This window comes from Symphalangus syndactylus, chromosome 12 (genome assembly GCF_028878055.3).
Source record: "Symphalangus syndactylus isolate Jambi chromosome 12, NHGRI_mSymSyn1-v2.1_pri, whole genome shotgun sequence".
NCBI classification, from domain to species: Eukaryota; Metazoa; Chordata; class Mammalia; order Primates; family Hylobatidae; genus Symphalangus; species Symphalangus syndactylus.
The window spans coordinates 35,159,287-35,183,534 of NC_072441.2; the positions used below are offsets into that span (position 1 = coordinate 35,159,287).

Sequence of the window (24,248 nt, forward strand, 5' to 3'; positions counted from 1 at the left end):
GCTCTCTCCTGCTGCCCTGCCCTCTGTCCTCGTGTTCATTCACCCCGGCCTTCTCCTGCTGCATCCCTCACTTGCCCAAACAGCTCCTACTCTGTCGTCAAGAGTCACCTGAAGCATCATCTAGTCTATAGAGAACTCCTTAATCACCCCCAACTGTGTTTTGCCTTCTTTACTTTCTCTCCTCTGAATGTTTTTCCTTTGTACAGTCGTCCAATATTAGTATCAATCTGTTTACATATCTGTTTCCATCACTTCCGCTAAAAACTGAAGGCAAGGACGATACATTTTCATATATATACCCTAGGTTCTTGCTGACAAAACACTGCATTTTATTGAATGAATGAATGAATGAATCCCTCCTCCTCATTCTGGTGAACCAGGAGGCCAGCACCTCCACAGTCACTCTCTGAGTTGCTGCTGCAGCGTCCCTCCCACACTAGCAGCACAGGTGGGGCGCCATCCTCATTACCCCCACACAGCGCCACATACGCCAAAGGAGCTTTCTCTCTACCTTAACTGAAATCTGATCTTTCCTTGGCATGCTGGTCTTCAACCAGTTACTAGAAAAAAGCATCTCTGCTAATAATAATCAAAACAACTGTGAATTCATGTGTCACTCTAAGTGTAAATTTGTTCATGTGCTAATTTTACCAGTAGTGAGTGAATTGAAAAAGACACTGGGAACCCAGTAAAACATAGAAATGAACCCCTAATGGTGGCATTTCAGGAAATAGGAGAAGACAGATGGGAAGATATTTCTGGACCAGAGTGCTTCTGGGTGCCCTTCACATTGTACCACACAATCCATTTCCATTCCTGTGCAGAAGGTTGGATCTGCTGCTACAACACTCTCCGGCTCTTCTGAGAAGAGTATTTCTATTTTTGTCTTTTATAAAAAGGTAAAAGCACCCTTCTTTCTGGTTTTCAGGGAACAGAGAGGAGCCCCCTCTCATACAATGACCAGAAAAATCCAATAACAAACAGTCATCTTTGTTCTACATTCAGTAGACACCATAATAACACTTCCTGGTTTAAAGATAGACAATGAAGTTCAATGGAAACAGATTTGTAATAATTATAATTATACCTTACACTGATTAAGTGTTTACCCAGGTGCTATACTAAGCCTTTTCCTTTATTTATTATACCAACCATAAAATAAGGTTATTTTATTATCCATATTTTATAAGGAAGTTAGCTAATTTGCCCATGGTCAAACAGATAAATGTCTGAGTCACAAAACTGGTGCCCAGAAAGTTACGACTCAGACCCCTAAATCTGCCATCTGGAAGGCATCCCCTGGTTTAAATAAGGGGCACCTAATTATGGTTACATGTCAATATACAATCTAGCACTACTGGTACTATTATCACTTTCCTTTATATGACAAGATGTTTATATTTACCTTTCTCTTTCTATTCATGAGAGTACAGAATACATCATAATTGCTGAATCCAATTTTTACATTAAATGACTGGTATAGGAAATATAAACACTTTGCTGTTATTTTCAATATTTTTTCTGCAAAAATTTATGAAACATCTACAATATGTAAAAGACACTTTCAAAATATTTGGGGAGATATTTTAGAGGAAATCGTATGGTCCCTGATTCAAGAGTTTACAACCTGAAAAGTAATATTAACACCTCAGTAACATGACAAGTCCAACCTGTGTACAAGCTGTGTCCAAATAGATAGCAAAAAACCTGAGAAGTCACCCATCCACTTAGAGAGCAATCAGACTATTGGATGTCAGGGACATAAAATAACTATTGTCTTCACCGTTTTACTTTCAGGCAATTCTTTCCTAAACACTGTTATAGTCACTAAGTCTGCATACTTTAGAAACTCCAGATCGTCACTAAATCTCATGGAAATGTGTGTTGGCATTTTCCTTGAGATTTCTTTTAAAGTATCACTTCTGTCCATCAGGTCAGAGTTCTTATAAGTGTAGTATGTTTAAATTCTTTATCTTTCCTGACAGTCTATAGAGTCCCAATAGCAGCAAAAATCTAACTGAACTCCTTACTACTCTCTGCAAATATGCTCATATGTTTATGCTGAGAGTTTTAATGCCATTTCTTGAAATATATTTAACCTACATCATTTGGTTCACACCAAGTTAATGCTAGCTCCTACAAGGCTATGATCAATTCAGTCAACTAGTTGGTTTGACTGATTTTTCCTTTGAATTCACCTAATTGCTGGGCTGTTTAAGTATCTGCAGACACCTTTACACAAAGAGAAGGCAGGCTTCACATTAGCTTGCTAAAAGAGAGTTATTATTTTCTTCTGAGATCTGCTATGGACTTATTGAGTGGCTGTTGGCAAGAGTAATGATCATATTTGCCCTCTCCTCTTTCTCATTTTTAAAACAAGAATATGAATATAAAACAACCCAGAAAAGCTCTAAAGATGCTAAATGAATAAGTTAATAATCATTATTTATTTAAAGATACATCTGTATTGTACAAAGAGAGGGATTTCTTTTACCCTGAAATGCCAATAAGAAGCAATATGAAAAACAAAAATAGCAACTTAAAGAGATTTTTAAAAAGCTCCCATTCAGTAGTACAATTGGGTTCTTTTCAGATAATTAATCATTAAGAAATATTTAAGTACTATTTTCTATTTACATTGCAGTATATATCACTGACTCTTTGAAAGTTAACAGGGATTAATTTTCTTTCAAAATAAATATTCCACTTAACTAATTGTCTGTGTCCTTTCATTGCTGTCTACGCCATTCAAGCCAAAACACCGATCACATTCAAAACTCAGAATTTCATCCAAATTTGTTTACCTGGCCACTAATAAAAGATTTTTGGTATGCTGTCTAAAATCCTAATGACAAAATAGGGAGAATCATAAAATGTTCATAAAAATCGGATGGGATCAAACATCAGCTAATCTGAGTATATTTTTCTCTATGATTAACCAGTTCTTAATGACAACATTTCTTATCTTACAACTGTGACATGAAGAGGGAGCTGTAGCTCTTCTGAGACACAGTTCTGCAAGAACCAGCTTATCCACGCTCTCCGATCTCATGTCTGTTTCTCTTTCTCTCTCCCTCTCTTGCGCTGTCCCTCATTCATGCACTCTTCCATCTTTTTGCCATTGTGCCAGCTCAATTTAAATGTATCTGCTCTGTATCTGTTCAAGTGGAGATAATCCATGCAAATCAGGAGCCGTGGCTCTCAATGCCTGGTTCACAGAGAGGACTCAGCTTGAGGAGGTCACTCGTTCACAGCCGCTCCTCCCATTACATTTTTCCCCTTATTGCAGAACTGCTGTATGTATACAGTGACTGAAAGGACTCAATTTACTGCAACTGCTGCCTGGCTTTACTTACAACTTTTTTTTTTTTTGTAAAGGAACTTACCTCCATCTGTCTTTTCAAGGTAGGAAGTCTGATTCTTCTAAAGACGTGTGTAATGCCTCCACTGTCTGCTCATTATCAAATGTCACTTGAATGCTTTATATTGTTGCCGGCATTAGGTACAAATACTGTGATTCCAGGTGCCTAACGCTTTTGTTACTTAACCGTATAGGTATAATTGTTTAAGTGCCGGGTATTATAATGTTTATTTTCCCTGCAGCCAGCTTCAGTTTTACAATGCCAGAAAGATTAGAGTATCCACTCTCTAGTGTAGAAATATAATCCTCTATCAAGTTTTCCCTCTTAGAAAAATATTAATTTCTCAGTATGTTTTAACTTATTATGTATGCTGGCCAATAATAGCCAAGTGTAAAATTCTACTGTAACAGATTTTTTTTTTAACCTGGAGCCCTCCTGCAGCATTTTCTGTGAAAAATAACTAACTGTTGAAATGTTTTTAACAACAGCAAAAAAATAATAGATTTTACTTCATTTTGCTGCAAAGCAAAAAGCTGAAGGCCTTATTCCTAACAGGCCTGTCAGATAGATTTATTCTTCACCATTTTTAAATTGTTACTAGGCTATGCAGAAGTATTACAATTAGTTAGGATTCAGTTACTGTTATTATCCATGTGATTATTTATTGTTTTGAGATTGAAATTGTATTATAGAAAAGTTTAATGTAGCAAGGCTTTAAAAAACCTGAATCTTTGTATAACACTGTTTGAGATCAATTTTTAAGAATGATTTCAATAGCCAAATGATTAAGTTTGGATTAAAAATGCATGTAAGAGGCTAGCAGATTTGACAATACACATGGAGATTTACGTAAGCAATTCCTGGGCTTACGTTACTTCATATGTGTCTCCTTGAAGTTACTTAGAATATTTTAATCATTCCTTAGTCATATCAATTTTAAAACATACTAAAATGTCATAACATTATAGACTTTAAAATCTCTTTTTGACTAGTACAAATATAATTAGAACATTCCAGTTACAATTTAGATTTCAATAAATGTAGTATGTCTTTGAAAGTACTCCTTATTAATATAATTTGTATTTATTACCTTATTTTTCTAAGAAGTCTTTGGCATGTGGCTATGACAAGGCTATTTAATCTCTTATATAAGATAGAATTGAACATAAGCAGTAAACAAAGTTGACAGTCCTGAAAAGAAAAAATTATCCTCTGGTATACTGAATAGTTCTGATGACATAAATCTTACATTTCATCTTCTAGGTAGATACTTGTAGTTAGTGGAGTTCGAAGGAAAAAAATTTATTATCCACATAAAATATCTCAATGCCAAAAATGTGCAGTTCTTTTTCTTTTTGATACAGTCTTCTACTGAAAAAAAAATGCACCCCGATTTTTGAGTACAGTACAAGGCATGAAGCCCTGTCATTGTTAGCATAAAGAAGACATCTACACAAGTATTACTGTGCAGAGGGCAATCTTTCTGTCTCTGGCATTTGTTAGGTTACTGTAAGTAGAATTTAACAGATAAGTATGTTCTGCTTTGTGGCATTTTAGTGATCCTATTGGTATGAAAGCTACTCAGCTAGGATAGCAACTGAAAAAACAAAGATATATGTTGTATAGCAGTGGGTAATAAAAGCCCTTCACAGTGAGAGAAGAGGAACTTGACTTATTTCTTACCCAGTAATTAGAATTTCTTTAAAATTCTCTGAAATACTGAGTTGTAAAGTAAACTGAGGCTTTCCAGGAAGGGCTAATTGAATTTATCTATTTGAGCCACGTAGTTGCCCATGAATATCTTCTTCCCAGACGCTGTCGCTGGAGAATTCCATTCACACCTTCAGCATTACAGGGAAAGAAAAGGATTTGTCACTAACAGTAAAGGATGACAATTTCATATTTAAAACGAGTTTGAGAACAGCACCCTACACAGGAAAACCTTAACAGATGGAAAGGTGCGTGGGATTGCCTGATTATGTGAACTTGAGACTAGTGTGAAACTAAAGGATGCCCTTTCAGAACAAAGGAACGCCATGTAATACTCTGTCAGCAGTCAAGCTGAGGATAGATATAAAAAGTGGCCAAGGAGATCTTTTGGGGACAGAGAAAATGCAAACAACCAGGCATTCTCTTTTCAACCAAATTACCAGGGTTTGACAGGTATAAAGGCACTCCCCATGGAATCTCAAACCATCATTTCACAGAGAGTTATTTCAAAAGCATATATTTTTTAGACTTTTGCATTTGTTTGCAAACCTCTGAGAAAACTCTCCAAAGACCTAACTTGTATGCCTTAAGTTAGGTTTTACAACTATGCATCCTAAATAAAATGGTCACAGCCTTCAACTCCCTTGGGTTTCTTTTGCCTCATCTGTAAACTTGCCATTCCTCTAGTAAATCATTCAAGCAACTGTTCAAGATAAGTTACATTTTGCTCCATTTTAGTGTGCCTTGCAGCAGAATCTGTAGAACTGGTAAACTTTACGGCTATATGTAATACCATGTTGTTATTCCCACCTGGCTCTTTGCTGCTGCTTTTACTGAGTACAGTTAAAAAGATAAATTATCATCTTAAAAGGATGCTATGGAAGGTGTTAATAAGTTCTATCTAACTTCAGGAGTGTTCACTGGGGCCATAGAAACTTGCAACCCTGCTTAAGGGGAAATGAAATGCGTCATCAGCAGACATTCACTGCCTATATCACCTGTAAATATTTCAAATTTCAGGAAGGATTCTATAATACCATATATTTCCTAAATCGTGGAAGTTATTGCTGCATACACATTGATTATGATATTAAGTGAAAACCCAACAGATTTTGCTTTATAGGTAATAACTTAAGTTTGTACACCACCGCTATGGGGTCAGTGAAACCATCATCCCCATTTCAAAGATAAAGAGAGGTACAGAGAGGTTAAGTAACTTAGCTAAGGCCACACAGTTGGGATAGAACTGGGATGTGAACCCATTTATTCTGTTCCTGGCTTTGAAAACTCACACAATAATGCCTTCCCAATTATCTCTGATGACTAAAAGTAGGGACATTCCACCCCCTACAAATAGCAACAGTGCTCCAATTTACCCATTTGTCATCTGGATTCAAATATCTGATTCTGATTTTCCAATTCTTTTCAAAGCTCTTCACCTCAATCTGTATTATCATGATCACATAGTTTTTAAAAGTTGTTTCATTTAATGCATGTCAGGAATGGTTACTCTTACAGAATATTTGTCTTTTACCTCAAGGAGTTAAGAACTAAATCAGATCTGTAATTGACTGACTTGTCTACTGACAGCCTTTGAAGAGCCACCACTCCCCACCTTGTTTTTCTGTCTAAAGAGCAAGATTGACATCTCTTTATAGGTTTAAAATTTGTCAGTGGTGTAAAGTGCTCAGTAATGATGGAAATTAACCTGAGGCTTTATCTAACTACCTTTCCTAGCAACTCCATTGAAGTTCTGATAACAATTAAAATTTTGATGCAAACAACTGTTCACATCAGAAAAAATACTTTTTTATGTCTTGTCATGCCTTTCTTCAAAATATTCTGGTTGTAGTGGCTCTTTTCCTTACCTTTCACTGCACTGGATGCATCTTAATGAAAATTTCCCCAGCCAAAATACACCAGCACGTTAGAAAAGCAGATAAAGAAAAGAAATGAAGTAGCAATGCACGTTTAAATGGTCTGATGGTGAAACATCGAATATAACTATCTGTTCTTGTGTCAGTAGTTGTTATCTCCTTAAGGAGAACTGAGTAAGAACAGGTCTATACAGGGCAGCATTTGCGGCCTTATTTCTGTCTGTTTATTTGGGATAGCCTTTTAATTGTCTCCCACTTTCTTTCCTCCCAATGTGAAAAGATGAACTATTATGCACGTAACTCATAGGTATCTGATTCAAAGAGACTGTGTTTATTTGACCTGTGGATATCAGACATCTAATATAAACAAAAACCCAAACATCATCAACACATAATCAAGTGGCAGAAGTTTGCAGAACATGGGTCAGTAGCAATTGAGCAAGCTACACATTTCTCAAGTAACAAATGAAAAACAATTTTGATGGTATTCTGTGATACCAGCATTATTTTTAGATCTCCTTTGAAGTATCAGGCAGATGGACTGCCCTGTATATCCACAACCTCTATCTGCTGGCAGGCAGAAAGCCCAAGAACCTATCTTTAAAGTTATTTTAATATATCAGTTTTGCCCGGATTAGCCAAGTTAGATGTCGACCATTGGTATGGAAAAGGTTGGGAATTAATTTAAATTTGAGCTAACCCTGCCATCATCTCTTGCTGAGTGAGTCCCTTAGCCTGTGAGACATTCTTTTCAGATTTGATTTCTCCATTACTTGGTTGATATTCTCTCTTCGAAAGAAAAAAAAAAGGTGGAGTGGTGAGAAGAGAACAGAGGATGGTGATTTTGAGTCTATGTTGATAGAAACATTCAATGGAGTTAAAACTGACCTACAACCATTTGAAGAACGTGTCCCTCATTACTAAATTCTTTGGCTGTAACACTGAGCTCCCTATCTAAAAAGATGTCAATTTCCTGAAATTAAATATAAAACCAAGGGATTTTTCTCACTGAGGAAGGTGTGCAAAAATATTTAAACAACTTAACTCTGAAATGTATTAGCAATCAGTTCAGACTGGACAGTTAACATATTCAAGCTCAAAACTAAAACTTCATTAGATAAGACGTACATTTTGGTAAGCAAAACTTCATTAGATAAGATGTACCAGGATTAGAAAGTCTGTTTGTTACTGTTGTTGTTGTTTTATGGTTGTTGTTATACATAGTTCCTTCTATCTTCTCCTAGAAAAATTAATCAAGTGCCCTTTCTGCAACTGAGACCTCTTTTCTGTCTATTCTCAATGCCTGCAGTTTATATCACACAAGTCAGCCTCTAATTGCATTTTTTTTTTCATATTTCCCAGGTTGTTTCATGGGACATATTCTTGTATTCCCAGTAGTTTGTAAACTACTTGAGGGTGAAAATCATACTTAATCTGTGTCCTTCACAGCCCTAGCCTCAGCACTAAGACTAGAGTGCTTCAGATACCTATGCATTTGAATGGTTGATTGAATTTTGTAAAAATCGAGTTAGCTTACGTTATGTATTTTTAAAAATTTGTTTCAGAAGCAATGAGAGGAACATCTATCCATCCAACACATTTCTTAAGACTTATATTCCAAATACTGAGCCTACGCTCTCTGACAGCATATTAAAATTTACACATGCTTAATTTTAAAAATTGCAACAAGAAAAGAAATTATTCCAATGGATAAAAAATATATACTATGATTTCTCTTTTTGGAAGTTAAAAGGAGAGGCAACTGGTAAAAGAACCAAGGTGAAAAGTTAAGAAAAGAAGAAGACTGAAAGACAAAGAGAAAAATACAGAAATATAGAAGACAGTGGGGGAATGGGGAAGAGAGATGAGGAGAAGAGGGTTTAGGAGATTTCAAAGAATTCAGACTTTGGCATTTTTTATTAACTTCAGTTTTCAGCTTTTAAACCTCTGTCAGTAAATCTTCAGACACTACAAATGAAATAGAAATAATAATTAATCTTAAAGGAAATTATTCTTCGTCCTGAAGCTTTGGCTTCCCAGGAATGAATACGTTAAGAGGAGTTAGGGTCCTAAGCAACGATGGAAGCAAAGAGAATGTAAGGTGGCTTTTAAGGCAAACTATGGAATAGTCAATCCAATAAGAAACCTACAGAAAGAGTTTACAACCATAAATCAGGCTCTAAAAGGAATTTTGCAAATCCAGTTTTACCCAGGCAGACACCATCACCCAACCAGTGTGGAGGTGGAGCCTGTCAGAGAAGTGGGTTTCAGGGCAGCTTCCAAGGTACAATGATTGCCAGCCAGCATGCTCTTGGAACAACGAGACGTGGACCTCAGGAGGCAGTGCTGGCAGGAGCCAAACAGAAAAAGCAGTTTGGGGTCCACCAACGTGGATAGAAAGCAGAACTTTCTATCCCCTTCTGGGTGCCAGGGCCCAGGGGAAAGGTCCCAGTTGCTCCAAAGATTGGGGGTAGGTAAAGGAACTAAACATATGGATTTTCTACCTATTGAGGTACTCTAACCACATGCTAGAGGCATTTTGTTTCTCAGCTCTTAGTCATTTCATTTTTTCAGCCTTTAGCCTTTGAGATGTTAAGAGTATTTGTGAAATCCTTTTGATTATCAAATGAAAAGCCATTGTATACTGGCTTCTGGGGTATTATCGGATTCAGAGAGGGATGGAGCAGTCTACAGGTGACTGTGGATATGTATTTCTAATTGATGAGAGGGATGTAGGACCTTGGTTTAAAGTTCTGCGTTCTTCATTGGAAAACAAAAACCAAAGACATTTAAAAATCATGTAAACTGAACTTACAGAGAAAACATAATGAAACAAAAAGAGTACTAGTTTCAGACAGACAGACCTGAGTTGGAATACAATATACGGGGAGTACTATTGAATCTCTCTGAGCTTCAGCTTCCTTAAATGGAAAAAATACCCATTTCTCAGCTTTATAGTAAAGAAATAAAATAAGTCTGCTACATGCCCAAAACAATACTAAGTTCACTGAAGACATTTGAAGTTCCTCACTATCCTCATTTTGTTTTCTGTTCAAAATCAAATTTATAGTACCCTGGATCCCACTCACAGACATAAGTATTTAAATGTTTCATGACTTCATTTTATTTTGTAGCTAAGAAAAGAAAAGAGATTTATGGGACATCAAAGCGCTGATCCTAACCTGTTACTAACAAAGTGAGGCTTAAAATTCTTAGGTCTTCTCATAGGCAGTGAGCAGACTACAGGTGTAAATTAGCATATCCTTAAAGAAAGATGCTTCCTATGCTGGGGGTCACATTTGTAATGTTGATTTAAATTAATATTTTCACCTAATTCTGCTTCTCAGGTCTTGATTTAATATCCTTAAGGCCTGATGCCTATGGACCAGCATAGGCATGTGTGAATTTCTACGGCTCTTAAAATGGCATGCCTGTCTGTGCTCTTAGCCACTCGGGTGATAGGTGCTAGTTCAGAGCTTGCCGAATTTCCTTCTGAAACTGGTATCTGTGCAGGCCACTATGAGTTTCCAGTACCAAAGTTCAAAAGCCAGATTGCAAACTTTTGAAAGCGTTGACTATGGATCAGACAAATATAAAATTCATTCTAAGAGGACTCCCCTTCTTAGCTTTTTCTGTGTGAGAGGAGAGCACAGAGCACATGTCAGAAGAAAAGAAGCATCAGGACATGAAAAAATCGAGAGGACATTTCACAGCTTTGTAGGATTTTTCTGATTTCTTTGGAAACTATGTAAATGAATTCCTTAAACACAGACTGCCATTGATTTTTTTCTGGTGTTCATTGATTCCCTCATCATTGCTTCATGTATGTGTTCTCCCAAAACATCTAGTATTGATATTTCTCTCCTTCATACTCTGTCCCCAATCCATTATAAGCATATCATTCAAACCTGTTTAATTTCCTATGAAAGATTATATTAAGTGCACTTTTAGTGTAATTATGTCAATAGTGAGAGATAAACATGTATTAGGCAGTGCAAAATGCTGATTATCTGTCAGGGTAAATCTGTTTATTTCAGATATAGCAATTTGACAACCCCTGGTGTTAATCATGAAAGTACATGCTTGTGCCAGGTACTGTTTGGTGCGGTTCTGACAGTGAAATGCACTCAATGGCTTACCTCTGTGATGTAATCTTCATCATATATAAACCCATATACATGTGTATCTATGTCATAAAGTGCAGACTGTGGATTATGTGTTTTAAGCATGTGTGATGTACTTATATTTTGGTATTTTTTTGTGTGTATGGAAGACAAAGTATAATTTGAGAAGCAACAATGTCCAGTTTGCATTGACAGCACTGTGTAAAATGGAATGGCTTGAGAAAGGAGAGAGTGGATTATAGGATTAGGCTGCATTTTAGTTTGTACCCAGAGCTGGGTTTGCCTTCAGTAATATCAGCTCAGAACCATTTGTATTAATCCACAGAAAAAAAGAAAGAGTCAGTAGAAAAAAGGAGAATCAGGAGGTAGGCCTGGAACAGGATATTCATCCGATTCTCAACACAAACATGCTTCCTTTATTCTTTAACTTTTTTCCTTGAGATAGTAGTTTCTAAATATATCCTAGAAACACTGCTGACTGCCAGACGCTATTGGACATAAAGTTCCTCTTTAATGAGATAAAACAGTGTCAGGAAGTCAACATGTTACACATGCTGGGGCAGAATTTCACCAGGCTTTTGTGCAGCAGAAAATGAATAGAAATGACAATGAATTGAATATTCAGGCACAGTTTGCCAACTCCTCTGAAAAATAATCTTATCTGACTTTATTACATTGTGATCATTTCCTGAATGCCGTAAAATGCTGAGTAAAATAATAAAGATTGATACATATATTGACATTTCAGTTTTCTAAATAGAAGCTGAGAAAATATAAACAGCATTTGGTCTTTGCAACTCTTCCAACCAACCATTTGTATGCTGACTAATTCACTTACACTCAGATACCTCATTCAGCCTTAATATAAATGTCTTCTGAAATAATTTCTCACCAGTAGATTATGCACATCTTTAGTTTGATTCAGAATTTACATGTGTAGTTTGCATAATTTTGCATCAGAGTGTCTGCTTTAAATTACGTAAAGGTCACTGTCATTCATAATCAAAAAAGAAGGTGGATTAAAGGTCACAATTCAATAAAAAATTGATTAGAGGTAGAGATTTGTTCATGTGATACAATATCATTGGATAAGTGGAAATATGAGTCAACAAATTAACCTCAGTATAAGGGGTGACCTGATTCTTTGCCATCAAAAAAATCACATCCAGATTGCTTTTTTACCAATGTTTAACTTGTTTTACTCTATGTAGCAGTGACAGTTACTTCAGTTAATACCTCTTACTACTGGGGGTCTTTTATAATGTCATTTGGTTTAGAAATGACATAATGACAATTTTATCTCCAAAATAAAATAGTAAATTATAATGAATTAATAATAGACAGATATGGATTAGAAAGTCCCTCAGGGCTTATGGTTACTTCTACCATTTTTCCCCTGAGGTAGTTCCTAGTTCTTCCACTCTTTTTGAAGGATGGAGCTGTCACAGCATATTCCTTCTGTTACGTCACTATTTTCTACCTCTCACGGACACTAAGAGCCCATGCAAACCCTTTGGAATTTTGACATCTATTCAGTATTAGAATAGATAAGTTCAAAATAAATGTAGCTAGTGATCGGCAATTAGCTTTTCTTGATTTATTGAACTTTTTAAAACATGTCTGTTTGACAGTGACTTGAATAAATGGAAAGCAATTGAAAATAAATAAATGCTAAGTTGCAGTATATATTTTGTCCATAAGTCAACTTGAATATCTGAAGGAAGATAATTGATACACATTTCACTTGGAAGTTTGGCATAAGTTCTGAGACATTAACATCAATACTTACTGTAACAGAACTCACATTTATTTCCTCATCTTATATTTTCCTTCTCATGTGTGCCCTTGACTTAAGGGGAAATCTTCCTTTCTTCCCTTAGCTGTTTGTCTGCTCTATTTGTTATATTGGCAGCTTAGCACAGGATCATCTACCAAAAAAAAAAAAAAAAAAGAAGAAGAAAGGTAGACAAGGAGGCACCACCTTTTTAAAGTACATTGTTTATTTTTCCAAAGAAAATCAAACACTTTTAAAGGAACTATAAAGGTTAAATGGTTTAAGCAGATTATAATTAGTTAATTTTGTTAAACATATACTGGATCAATTTTACATTATTTTAATTACCTTTTGGAATAAATGGTTTGGTGAACAAATTCACTTGATGTTCAGGATCAAACAAAATTACCTTTCCTCTGGGTAGGCTTAAGTTTCACAAAATGATTTGAAAATGACCTCCTTTGCTTTCATCTAAAAATATCTTTGGATTTAGGAAATGATTAAAGTTGGATATATTGTGTTTTAGGCCAATAATATTTTATCATTTTCATAGCTTATTCTTTCTTTAAAGAGGAAAATAATGAAACTTCACTAAACAGATGTTCCCCCTTTAAGGAGATTCTTGGAATTTATACACTAACATGGTACATGCAAGGTTAATTCAATTCCTATTTCTGACAGAAGGCATTATTATATTCTGGAAAGTTTATAAAATTTTTTGCTGACAAGATATAGAAATGAAAGCTGGATGATTATTAAATATTATACCCAAATCAGAGACATTCTGATTTATGTCTTTGCAGTGTACATACGTATGTGTATGTACTTATACTCATGCCTAGAAAGAAGCAATCTCTGAATTGTAAATATCCAGATCCCAGGTATACATTAAAAAGCATACATGACTATCTCTCATCCACCCCAATTTAGGGCATCTAGGGAGCAATGTTGGGAAAGTGCAAATGGAATTTGACCTTTCTTTGTCAATGAAAAGTTAGCAAGTTATCCTAGTGTCCAATGCTATCTGTCTGTCTTTTTCTTTACAACAGTCATTCTCAACTAGGGATGATTTTGCTTCCCTGGTGACATTTGGTAATTTTGAGAGGCATTTTTGGTTCGGGTTGGGGGGGAGGTACTGGTACTATGGGCATCTAGTGGGGTAGAGGCTACATATGCTGCCGAACATTCTAGAATACATAACACAACCCCCACAACAATGACTAATTCTTCCCAAAATGTCAATAGTACTGAGGATAAAAACCCTTTCTTGTAGCACAGAAGGAGGTATTTCTTCACTCTGTCTCAACTCTGTTGTATCTCTCTCCCCAACCCTCAACCCCACATAATCCCGTATTGCATCTGGCTCACTGCTTTTCATCCCTCAGAACTCTCCAGGCACTCATCACTTCATTCAAGAAAGTGCCACTGACCGGTCTGAGTGCGATGGCATTCCTTGGTGTTACCATCCCACTGTATCCCTCTGAGCTCTGTTGACTGACTTTTCTATATCCCATTCTAGACCATAAATGTTTTGAGAGTTGTATGTTGTATCAGTAACATCTGCATAGTTTGTGGAACATAGTAACTCCTCTGTTAAGATTTGTTGTTGAATAAAGTCAAGTTTTTCTCTAGAAACAGCATAGTACAGAGTGTTAGGGTTTAGCTTAAATTATACTTAAAATACTATCTCAGGAATTGAGGGATAAATAAGTAAATCATAGTTGGTGGACTGAAAACATAACTGTTCTTAAAATTTTTTGGAACAATCATTTGTAAGTAGGGGGTCTGTCTGCATATTTATTTATATCTATACAGCTGAATATGTTTCAAAACATAATTATATGTTTATGAAACATGTTATTTCAAAACATAATTATATGTTTATGAAACATGGCATGATTGTGTGTGTATAGATGTGTGTGTGTACATATGCACATAATTTCAATAGGTATACATTTTAATGATGACATTCCATGATTGTATCATAAATGCGTACACATAACCAAATGAAGCATCTTTATATTTACATCATTAAATTTTTCAAACTCTGACTTTATATTTAAGATACCAAATATTATATTTGCAATAAAATAGAAAAACACACTCTCCACCTTTAAAGAACATAGACACTACACCTTTAATAAAATCACTGTCATTTCTGTTTCATGCTTTCCTGATTTCCGTATTTTATGTTATGAATATGGTCAATAACAGTATCAAATTATAAAAATACACCTGTACAACTGAATAAGTAAATAATTTAGTTTATTGATTCATATTAGTCAATGAGGCCAAGATTACATTTTACATCAATTGTTACACTTTTAAGAGTAATATTTATAACTCTGCATTTTGATAATATTATTCCCCTTTGTTATTTCATAAAGAAGAAGTGAAGTCTAAAGTCAGGCTGTGCCATTTAGAAGCTGTGAGACCTTAAACAAGTTATTTAATTCCCTAAGCCTCATGTTTATCTGTAAAATGGGGGCAATACTGATATCTACTAATAGCAACCTTACATGGTTGTTTCATAGACAAATGAAATGATATTTTAAAAGAATTCAGCCTACAGGCACATAAAGTAGTTGAATAAATGGTGACTATTACTAATATACTACTAGTTGCAAAAGTAACCATGATAGTAATAATTACAGTGATGGGACAGCATGAATCCAGGGTTTCTTTAGTAATCTGGAAAATATACCTAATAATATTTCTACAGCTTAAAATTAAATTTACTTTGGAAAAATGTTTTATAAAAAGAGATCGTCTGGTATGTTTTTTTCTTACTGGAGTCATAAAATTCATCATTGCTGAGGCTTAAGAGCAAACTCACCTCTCTTAATGAATCCTTTCTTCAACTACTTTAATCATCTCTGTCTTCTTTCTTCTACTTTCATTTTTTTCATTGCATGCAACAGTCATTTTATCCTCCATCAATTCTTTTTTTTTTTTTTTTTTTGAGATGGAGTTTCACTCTTGTTGCCCAGGCTGGAGTGCAATGGTGCGATCTCAGCTCACCGCAACCTCCACCTCCTGGGTTCAAGCAATTCTCCTGCCTCAGCCTCCCGAGTAGCTGGGATTATGGGCATGCGCCACCACCCCGGCTAATTTTGTATTTTCTTTTTTTAGTAGATACGGGGTTTCTCCATGTTGGTCAGGCTGGTCTTGAACTCCCGACCTCAAGTGATCCACCTGCCTCGGCCTCCCAAAGTGCTGGGATTACAGGCGTGAGCCACCGCGCCTGGCTTTATCCTCCATCAATTCTATGGTGATGCTTACTTGTTTGTTTGAAAGAATTTTAGAGCAAATTCCAGATTTATACTTCTTTAATATATCCAACAGCATTTTTCCTACTCTTCCATGTCCTGCTGTGGCTCAACAGAGCAAGCTAATCTTAAATATAAACCCAGATTTTTTTTCAACAGGGTGCATCATAGATAAGAAAGGCTGTGAAATATGCAGATTTGTCATCAAACTAAGAGAATTCCCTACCTTTCTCTCCCAGTGATCCCAATGGGCCTATGGGTCAAACCTGTCTTTGAGAACAGCATTTCTACAAAGCTGATCATAGAGGCGGGGCTCAACAAATGTTTTCTGAATGGAACTGGAATTATGAATGTTTCTAGTGAATGGTTCTATAAAGGCTAAAATAATTGTAAGTCAAATTATCATGAGTTTTTATTGCATTCATTAATTTCACTTCTTAGAACAAGGCAATAATTGTAGAGGAAAATAAGACCCATTGACTATTTTGTCTTCTCAGCCTTCTAGGTCAACCATCTGAGCTTTCCGCAGTCATAATCTTTCTGCTGGTGCAGGGTCTTGCCTCCATGTTGGTGGCTGCTGACTTATCAGGATGGTGCCTGCTGAAGGTTGCAGTGGCTGTTGCAATTTCTTAAAATAAGACAACAGTGAAGTTTGCTGCATTGATTGACTTCTCCTTTCATGCAAGATTTCTATCATACAATGTTGTTTGATAGCATTTTACCTGTAGAACTTCTTTCAAAATTGGAGTCAATCCTCTCAAACCCTGCTGCTGCTTTATCAAGTAAGCTTACATAATATTCCAAATCCTTTGTTGTCATTTCAACAATGTCCACAGCATCTTCACCACGAATAGATTCCATCTCAAGAAACCAGTTTCTTTGCTCATCCATAAGAAGTAACTTTTCATCCATTCAAGTTTTGTCATGAGTCTGTAGCAATTCAGTGAAATCTTCAGGCTCCAGTTAGTTCAATTTGATAGTTCCACCACATCTACAGTTACTTTCTCCACTGAAGTCTTGAACCCCTCAAAGTCATCTATGACAGTAGAAGTAAACTTCTTCCAAACTCCTGTTAACGTTGCCATTTTGACCCTCCTATGAATCATGAATGTCTTAATGGCATCTAGAATGCTGAATCCTTGCCAAAAGGTTTTCAAATTAATTTGCTCAGACTCCCTCAGAAGAATCTCTATCTATGGCAGCCATAGCCTTATTAAATGTACTTCTTAGATCATATGACTTGAAGGTCAAAATTCCTCCTCGATTTACAGGCTGAAGAATGGATGTTGTGTTAGCAGACAGAAAAACAGCATTCATTTCTTTGTGCATCTTCATCAGAGCTCTCAGCTGACCAGGTACATTGTAATGATAGTAATATTTTGAAAGAAAGCTTCTTTTCTGAGCAGTGGGTCTTCATAATGGGCTTAAAATATTCAGTAAACCATGCTGTAAACAGACATGCTGTCATCCAGGCTTTGTCATTCCATTTATAGGGCACAGGCAGAGTAGATTTAGCATAATTCTAGAGTAGTTTTAGCATAATTCTTAAGGGCCCTAATGTTTTCAGAGTGGGAAATGAGCATTGGCTTCAACTTAAAGTCATCAGTTGATTTAGCCTCTAACAATGTCATCCTGTCCTCTGAAGCTTTGAAGCCAGTCATAGACTTCTCCTCTCTAGCTAGTTAAGTCCTAGATAGCATCTTTTTCCAATATAAGGCTGTTTTGAATACATTGAATATCTTTTTAGCATAGCCACCTTCATCAACTATCTTAGCCAGATCTTCTGGATAACTTGCTGTAGCTTCTATATCAGCATTTGCTTCACCTTGCAGTTTTGTGTTATGGAGATGGCTTCTTTCTATAAACCTCATAAGCCAACCTCTGGTAGTTTCAAACTTTTCTTCTGAAGCTTTATAAAATTGAAGAGAGTTAAGGCCTTGCTCTAGATTAGGTTTTAGCTTACTTAGGGCAATTTGGGGGCTACTTTGGTCTTCTATCCTGACGACTAAAAGTATATTAGCAATAAAGCTATTTTGCTTTCTTACCATTCATGTGTTCACAAGAGTAGCTGTTTTAATTTCCTTCAGAAACTTTTCCTTTGCATTCCCAAGTTGGCTAAGTGGTGCAAGAGGCCTATCTTTCAACATGTCTGAGCTTTTAACATGGCTTTCTCACTAAGCTTCATCATTTCTAGCTTTTGATTTAAAGTTAGAGAGAGGCAACCCTTCCTTTCACTTAGAGGCCATTTTGTGGTTATTAATTGGCTTAATTTCAATACTGTTGTGACTCAGAAGATAAGGAGGCCTGGTTGAGGGGAGAGGGAGAGAGACCAGTGGATGAGCAGCCAGAGAATATCCTGTGAACAGAGCAGTCGGAACACACATTTATCGATTAAATTCATGGTCTTACATGGGTGTGGTTCATGGTGTTCCTAAACAATTATAATAGTTACATCAAAGATCACTGATCACACATCACTGTCACAGATATAATAAAAATGAAAAGGTGTGAAATATTGCGAGAATTACCAAAATGTGACACAAAGACATGAAGTGGTTACATGCTGTTGAAAAAAAAAATGATGCCAATAGACTTGCTGGACCAAAGTGTGCCACAAACCTTCAGTTTGTAAAAAAAACACAGTAGCTGCAAAGCACAATAAAATGAGGCACGTGTACATTATTTAGACCACGACTCTTACTAACATTTTTAAAAGCAAATGCTGAAATTTAAAAAACAAGTTTATTTAAATACATATTCTTCATATATTTTTGCCATACTATTTTTTTCAATGTTCGTCCTTAAAGGTACAGGACTAATTCATACATACATACACACACACACACACACACACACACACACACACGGTATAAACAAAAAAAAGTGAATCTTTGACCCTACGTGGTCGTGAAATGCAAATTTCTATCTTTGGCCTTTGCTATTGGGGAACCTGCCCTGATAGTCACGTAGGTTCTTTTCTATTTTCCCTAAACATTGGCCAGTTTGAGAAATAAAAGGACAGAGCACAAAAGAGAGAAATTTTAAAGCTGGGCATCCGGAGGAGACATCACATGTCGGTAGGTTCTGTGATGCCCCACAAGCCACAAAACCAGCAAGTTTTTATTAGGGACTTTCAAAACGGGAGGGAGTGGGCAAATAGGTGTGGGTCACAGAGATCACGTACTTCACAAGGTAATAGAATATCACAAGGCAAATGGAGGCAGGGCAAGATCACAGGACCACAGGACTGGGGTAAAATCAAAATTGCTAATGAAGTTTTGGGCACCATTGTCATTGATAACACCTTATCAGGAGGCAGGTTTTGAGAGCAACCTGTCTAACCAAAATTTATTAGGCAGGGATTTCCTCTTCCTAATAAGCCTAGGAGCGCTATGGGAGACTGGAGTTTATTTCACCCCTACAGTCTTGACCATAGAAGACGGCCACACCGAAGGGGGCCACCCCCAGGCACGTATTCTCTTTCCCAGGGATGTTCCTTGCTGAGAAAAAGAATTCAGCGATATTTCTCCCATTTGCTTTTGAAAGAAGAGAAATATGGCTCTGTTCTGCCTGGCTCACTGGCAGTCAGAGTTTAAGGTTATGTCTCTTGTTTCCTAAACATTGCTGTTATCCTATTCTTTTTCCAAGGTGCCCAGACTTCATATTATTTAAACACATATGCTCTACAATTTGTGCAGTTAACGCAATCATCACATGGTCCTGAGGTGACATACATCCTCCTCCGCTTATGAGATGACAGGATTAAGAGAATTAAAGTAAAGGCAGGCATAGGAAATCAGAAGGGTATTGATTGGGGAAGTGGTAAGTGTCCATGAAATCTTCACAATTTGTGTTTAGAGATTGCAGTAAAGACAGGCATAAGAAATTATAAAAGTATTAATTTGGGGAACTAATAAATGTCCATGAAATCTTCACAATACACGTTCTTCTGCCATGGCTTCAGCCGATCCCTCCATTTGGGGTCCCTGACTTCCCGCAACACCTTGCTTTTTATACATTGAATGTGAACAAAGTAAATATGCTTAGCCAAATTGCACATGAAACAAACCTCAAAAAGATACCATATATGATATTTAGGAATAAAGGTAACAGGACGTGGTAAGTGCGTAATGATGTACATCAGTTAAAAACGTGAAATATACAATTTTAAATGAGGTTTTCTAGCAAGGAACTTTAGTTAGGGAGAAAAAAGATTTATGGTCTTCAATTAATCATAAGTTTAATATGCGCCAGTGGTGATAGGATGGCTAAAAAAGAATACCACCACCTTAAGCTAGATTAATCGACATTGTAAAAAGGACAGTGGAAAGAACGATCTCATACATTCTCCAATTATTAGATCACATCTGGCATATTATAATTAGTTCTATACATTTAAGGGAGAACGTTGAAAAACATGGTATATCAAAAATATGGGACCAAGTTGAAGAAAGTTTTAAAAACCATCTCATATGGGGAATAGTAAAATAACCAAGTGGTTGACCTAAAAAAAAGAAGACTAAAGGGAGATATCATAAACAATGGATATGGATGACTATGGATATCTTTCTTTTGATGTTTTTTGTTTGTTTGTTTGTTGAGACAGGGTTTCTCTCTGTTGCCCAGGCTGGAGGGCAGTGGGGTGATCTCAGCTCCCTGCAACCTCCCAATCTTGGGTTCAAGCAATTCTCCTGACTCAGCCCCCTGAATAGTTGGGACTACAGGCTTGTGCCACCACGGGCCCAGCTAATTTTTGTATTTTTAGTAGAGATGGGGTTTCGCTATGTTGACCAGGCTGGTCTGAAACTCCTGATCTCAAGTGATCTATCTGACTTGGCCTTCCAAACTGCTGGGATTACAGGTGTGAGCCACTGTGCCCAGCCTATAAACAAATATTAATTGCCATTTTGGCAAGCACTGTGCTTATGTATGATATAAACATAGAAAATAGAAAAGAAAATTTTTCTGGTTTTTTTTGTTTGTTTGTTTGTTTTTGTTTTGAGGCAAAGTCTTGCTCTGTCACCCAGGCTGGAGTGTGGTGGTGTAATCAAGGTTCATCAGCCTAAATCTCCTGGGCTCATGCAACCCTCCCACCTTAGACCCCAGAGTAATGGAGACCACATGTGGGAGCCACTGTACTAGACTAATTTAATTTTTTTTTTTTTTTTTGTAGAGAATAGGGTCTCACTATGTTGCCCAGGCTGGTCTGGAACTCCTGGACTCAAACAATCCTCCTACCTCACACTCCCAAAATGCTTGGATTATAGGCATGAGCCACCACACCCAGCCAAGAAATTGGTGTTTTATCGTTTTGTAAATGGACTTTATATTCGAGGAGAAGACAGACTTTAAATAATCACACAAAGAAAGCTTTGATAACAAATAGTGATAAAGAGGAAAAGCTACAACTAAAAAATAAATAAGCTGATCAGATTTAATTGGAATAGAGCATATAGTCAAGGAACACTTCTCTGAAGAAGTGACATTTAAATCAAATTAATAAAGATGGATATGGGGAGAGTGGTTATTCCAAGCAATGAGAATAGCATATGCAAACCTCATAATTAAGAGGCCCTTAAAGTAGAAAAGAGCTTGGTAAAATTGAGGACAAAGAAGAGGACAGAAAAGAGGAGCATCACAAAGAATCAAGAGAGAATGTTGTGAGAAGAAAATGAGGCCAGATTGTTGTAGCTCTTTGAAGCTATGTTCAGGCTACTATTGAAAGTGCCAGGAGAAGCTGCGGAAGAATTTAAGCAGAGTGAGGCAGGGAGATTCCCTTTTGCAAAGATACCTCTGGTTTTGTCTGTCTAATGTATTGGAAGGAGGCAAGAGGTAGTGAGAGAGCCCTTTAAGAGGCTACTGTAGTGGGAAAGACAGAGATGAAGGTCATTAAGCTTCAAGCGGAGGAGATGGAAATTGAATGAGAAAGAGAGATTAAAAATATTTTTTAGGGCTGGACACAGTAGCTTATACCTGTAATCCCAGCATTTTGGGAGGCCAAGGCAGGGAAATCGCTTGAGCCCAGGAGTTCAAGAGCAGCCCAGGCAATATGGCAAAACCCTGTCTCTACAAAACAAATACAAAAATCAGCTGGGCATGGTGGCATGTGCCTGTAGTCCCAGCTATTTGGAAAGCTGAGGCAGAAGGATGGGTTGAGCCCGGGAAGTCGAGGCTGAAGTGAGCCATGATTGCGCTACTGAACTCCAGCCTGGGTGACAGAATGAGACCCTGTCTCAAAAAAAAAAAAAAAATATATATATATATATATAATATTTTTAAAATTATATATTAAAAAGTTATATATAAATTATATATGTTAAAAATTATATATACACACACACTTTGGAAGTAGTATCAAGAGAATTTGATGATGGACTGGGAAAAGAAAGTAAGACGCCAAGCAAGACCCAATTTTTCTGGTCTGAGTAACCTCCCTGAGCTAAGAGGGCAGTGAGGAAACTTTTTTTTTTTGAGGCAGAGTCTTGCTCTGTCACTCAAGTTAGAATGCATTGTCTCAATCTCTGCCTCCCGGGTTCAAGCAATTCCGCTGCCTCAGTCTCCCAGGTAGCTGGGATTATAGGCGCCCACCACCACACCCAGCTAATTTTTGTACTTTTAGCAGAGTCGGGGTTTCACAGTGTTGGCTAGGTTGGTCTCAAACTCCTGGCCTCAGGTGATCCACCCACCCCGACCTCCCAAAGTGCTGGGATTACAGGCGTGAGCCACCATGCTCAGCCGGAAACTTTAAACCAGAAGTTTAAAAGCCTTGTTTTGGCCATAGTATATTTGAGAAACTGGATAGACTATTTTTATATTATTTGAGTGAATATTTAGTAAACTGTCCAGTAGAAGAGACCAGAATTGCTTTGTGTTCTGTAGAAGAGCAGATCCACAGCCACAAATGTCAAGTTTACACAGAGGTGCACTTCAACCCAGTCCACGAAAAAACTGTTTTTAAAAAACTAGACTGTCCAGAAACCTGCCTTAGAAGAGGGTAAGTTTCCCCTCACAGTACCTCTTCTGGCAGAGTCAGAAGTCTACCCGACCTGTATTTAAAAGATGTCTGCACTGTGTGTAACACTGAACTGGAGTCTTTTTCAACACTATTGTGTTGAATTTCAGCTATCAAGTTTTAAGACATTGAGAAAACAAAGAAGATTCTCTCGTAGGTCACTGCAGGTGTTTGGTAAGTCATTTAACTGTTGATTGCTATTGGGCAAGTCCCTCACACCTTTCTACCAGAAGGGTGATTGATTGCATCAAGCAGCTATTGGCTATTTACCAAACCATGCACTTTCTCTCCCAGGTAAGTGAAGGTCAGCCAGCCCCACACCCAAATGAGTCACAGAGGTTAGCAGCCAAGAATTCTCTTGCAATATAACTCTAAACTTGCCTTATGCAAAAGTCTTTAATTTATAATGGTTTGCTTTCATGTTGTGCTTAAACTTAGCTTCAAGCATCCCTCTCAACCCAGCACTCCCAGACAATCAATACCCACAGACGTATAGTCATTTGAGATGATACTCAACTCAGTTGTCATCTCTGCTTAACCCCAAGGCTCACAGTACTGAAGGGCTCTACCCCCAATAACTCCGTGGAGGATGAGAAATGATGATGATTTCTTCTAGGCCCAGAGGCCCAGAGGAGCTCACTAAGCATTCATACCACTTGCCAGCCAAAGCAATGATTATTTTTTTCCCATTGGTAGTGCTTCAATTTTTCAAAAAAAAAAAAATTCTTTAGAAATTTAAGAAGATTCTTTAGTGTGGACTATATAAATATATACAGGTGGAAAGTTTAAGTTTGTCATATCTTGATGTGTGATTACATATGGAGAGTGGGAGAAAGAATCAGCCACACAACTAAGCATCCCATGATAGATACTGTGCTTAATCTGAGCCAGAGATTTGAGGCAAAGCATCCCAGTCCTCCGGAAATAAAAAAAGCTTTTACTTTCTTTTCCATAGACTTTAGTCTTCAGTAATAATTGTGTGCTTTGTGATTGTAGCTCAGGAATAGTACCTATCACATTAGAGTTCAATTTTAATATATCTAGAGCTCTTTAATAAGACCGTCTGTAAGACTAGGGCAGTGACTGATTAATAAGTTGGTTCAAGTAGACTTTCATTCAG

The 24,248-nt window shown here is 36.9% G+C and overlaps 1 protein-coding gene across 2 annotated transcripts in view; it reads left to right on the forward strand.

Moving 5' to 3' along the window:
* The first annotated feature begins 3,026 nt into the window (after positions 1-3,026).
* The window catches only part of ADGRL2 (adhesion G protein-coupled receptor L2), a 691,023-nt gene continuing 669,801 nt past the window's right edge, over positions 3,027-24,248 (forward strand). The window contains exon 1 of one of the 2 annotated variants that reach the window (XM_063624182.1): positions 3,027-3,405. The gene's annotated coding sequence lies outside the window, so the exon portion shown is untranslated. The remainder of the gene's footprint in view (positions 3,406-24,248) is intronic. The other variant, XM_063624180.1, reaches the window with a different exon arrangement.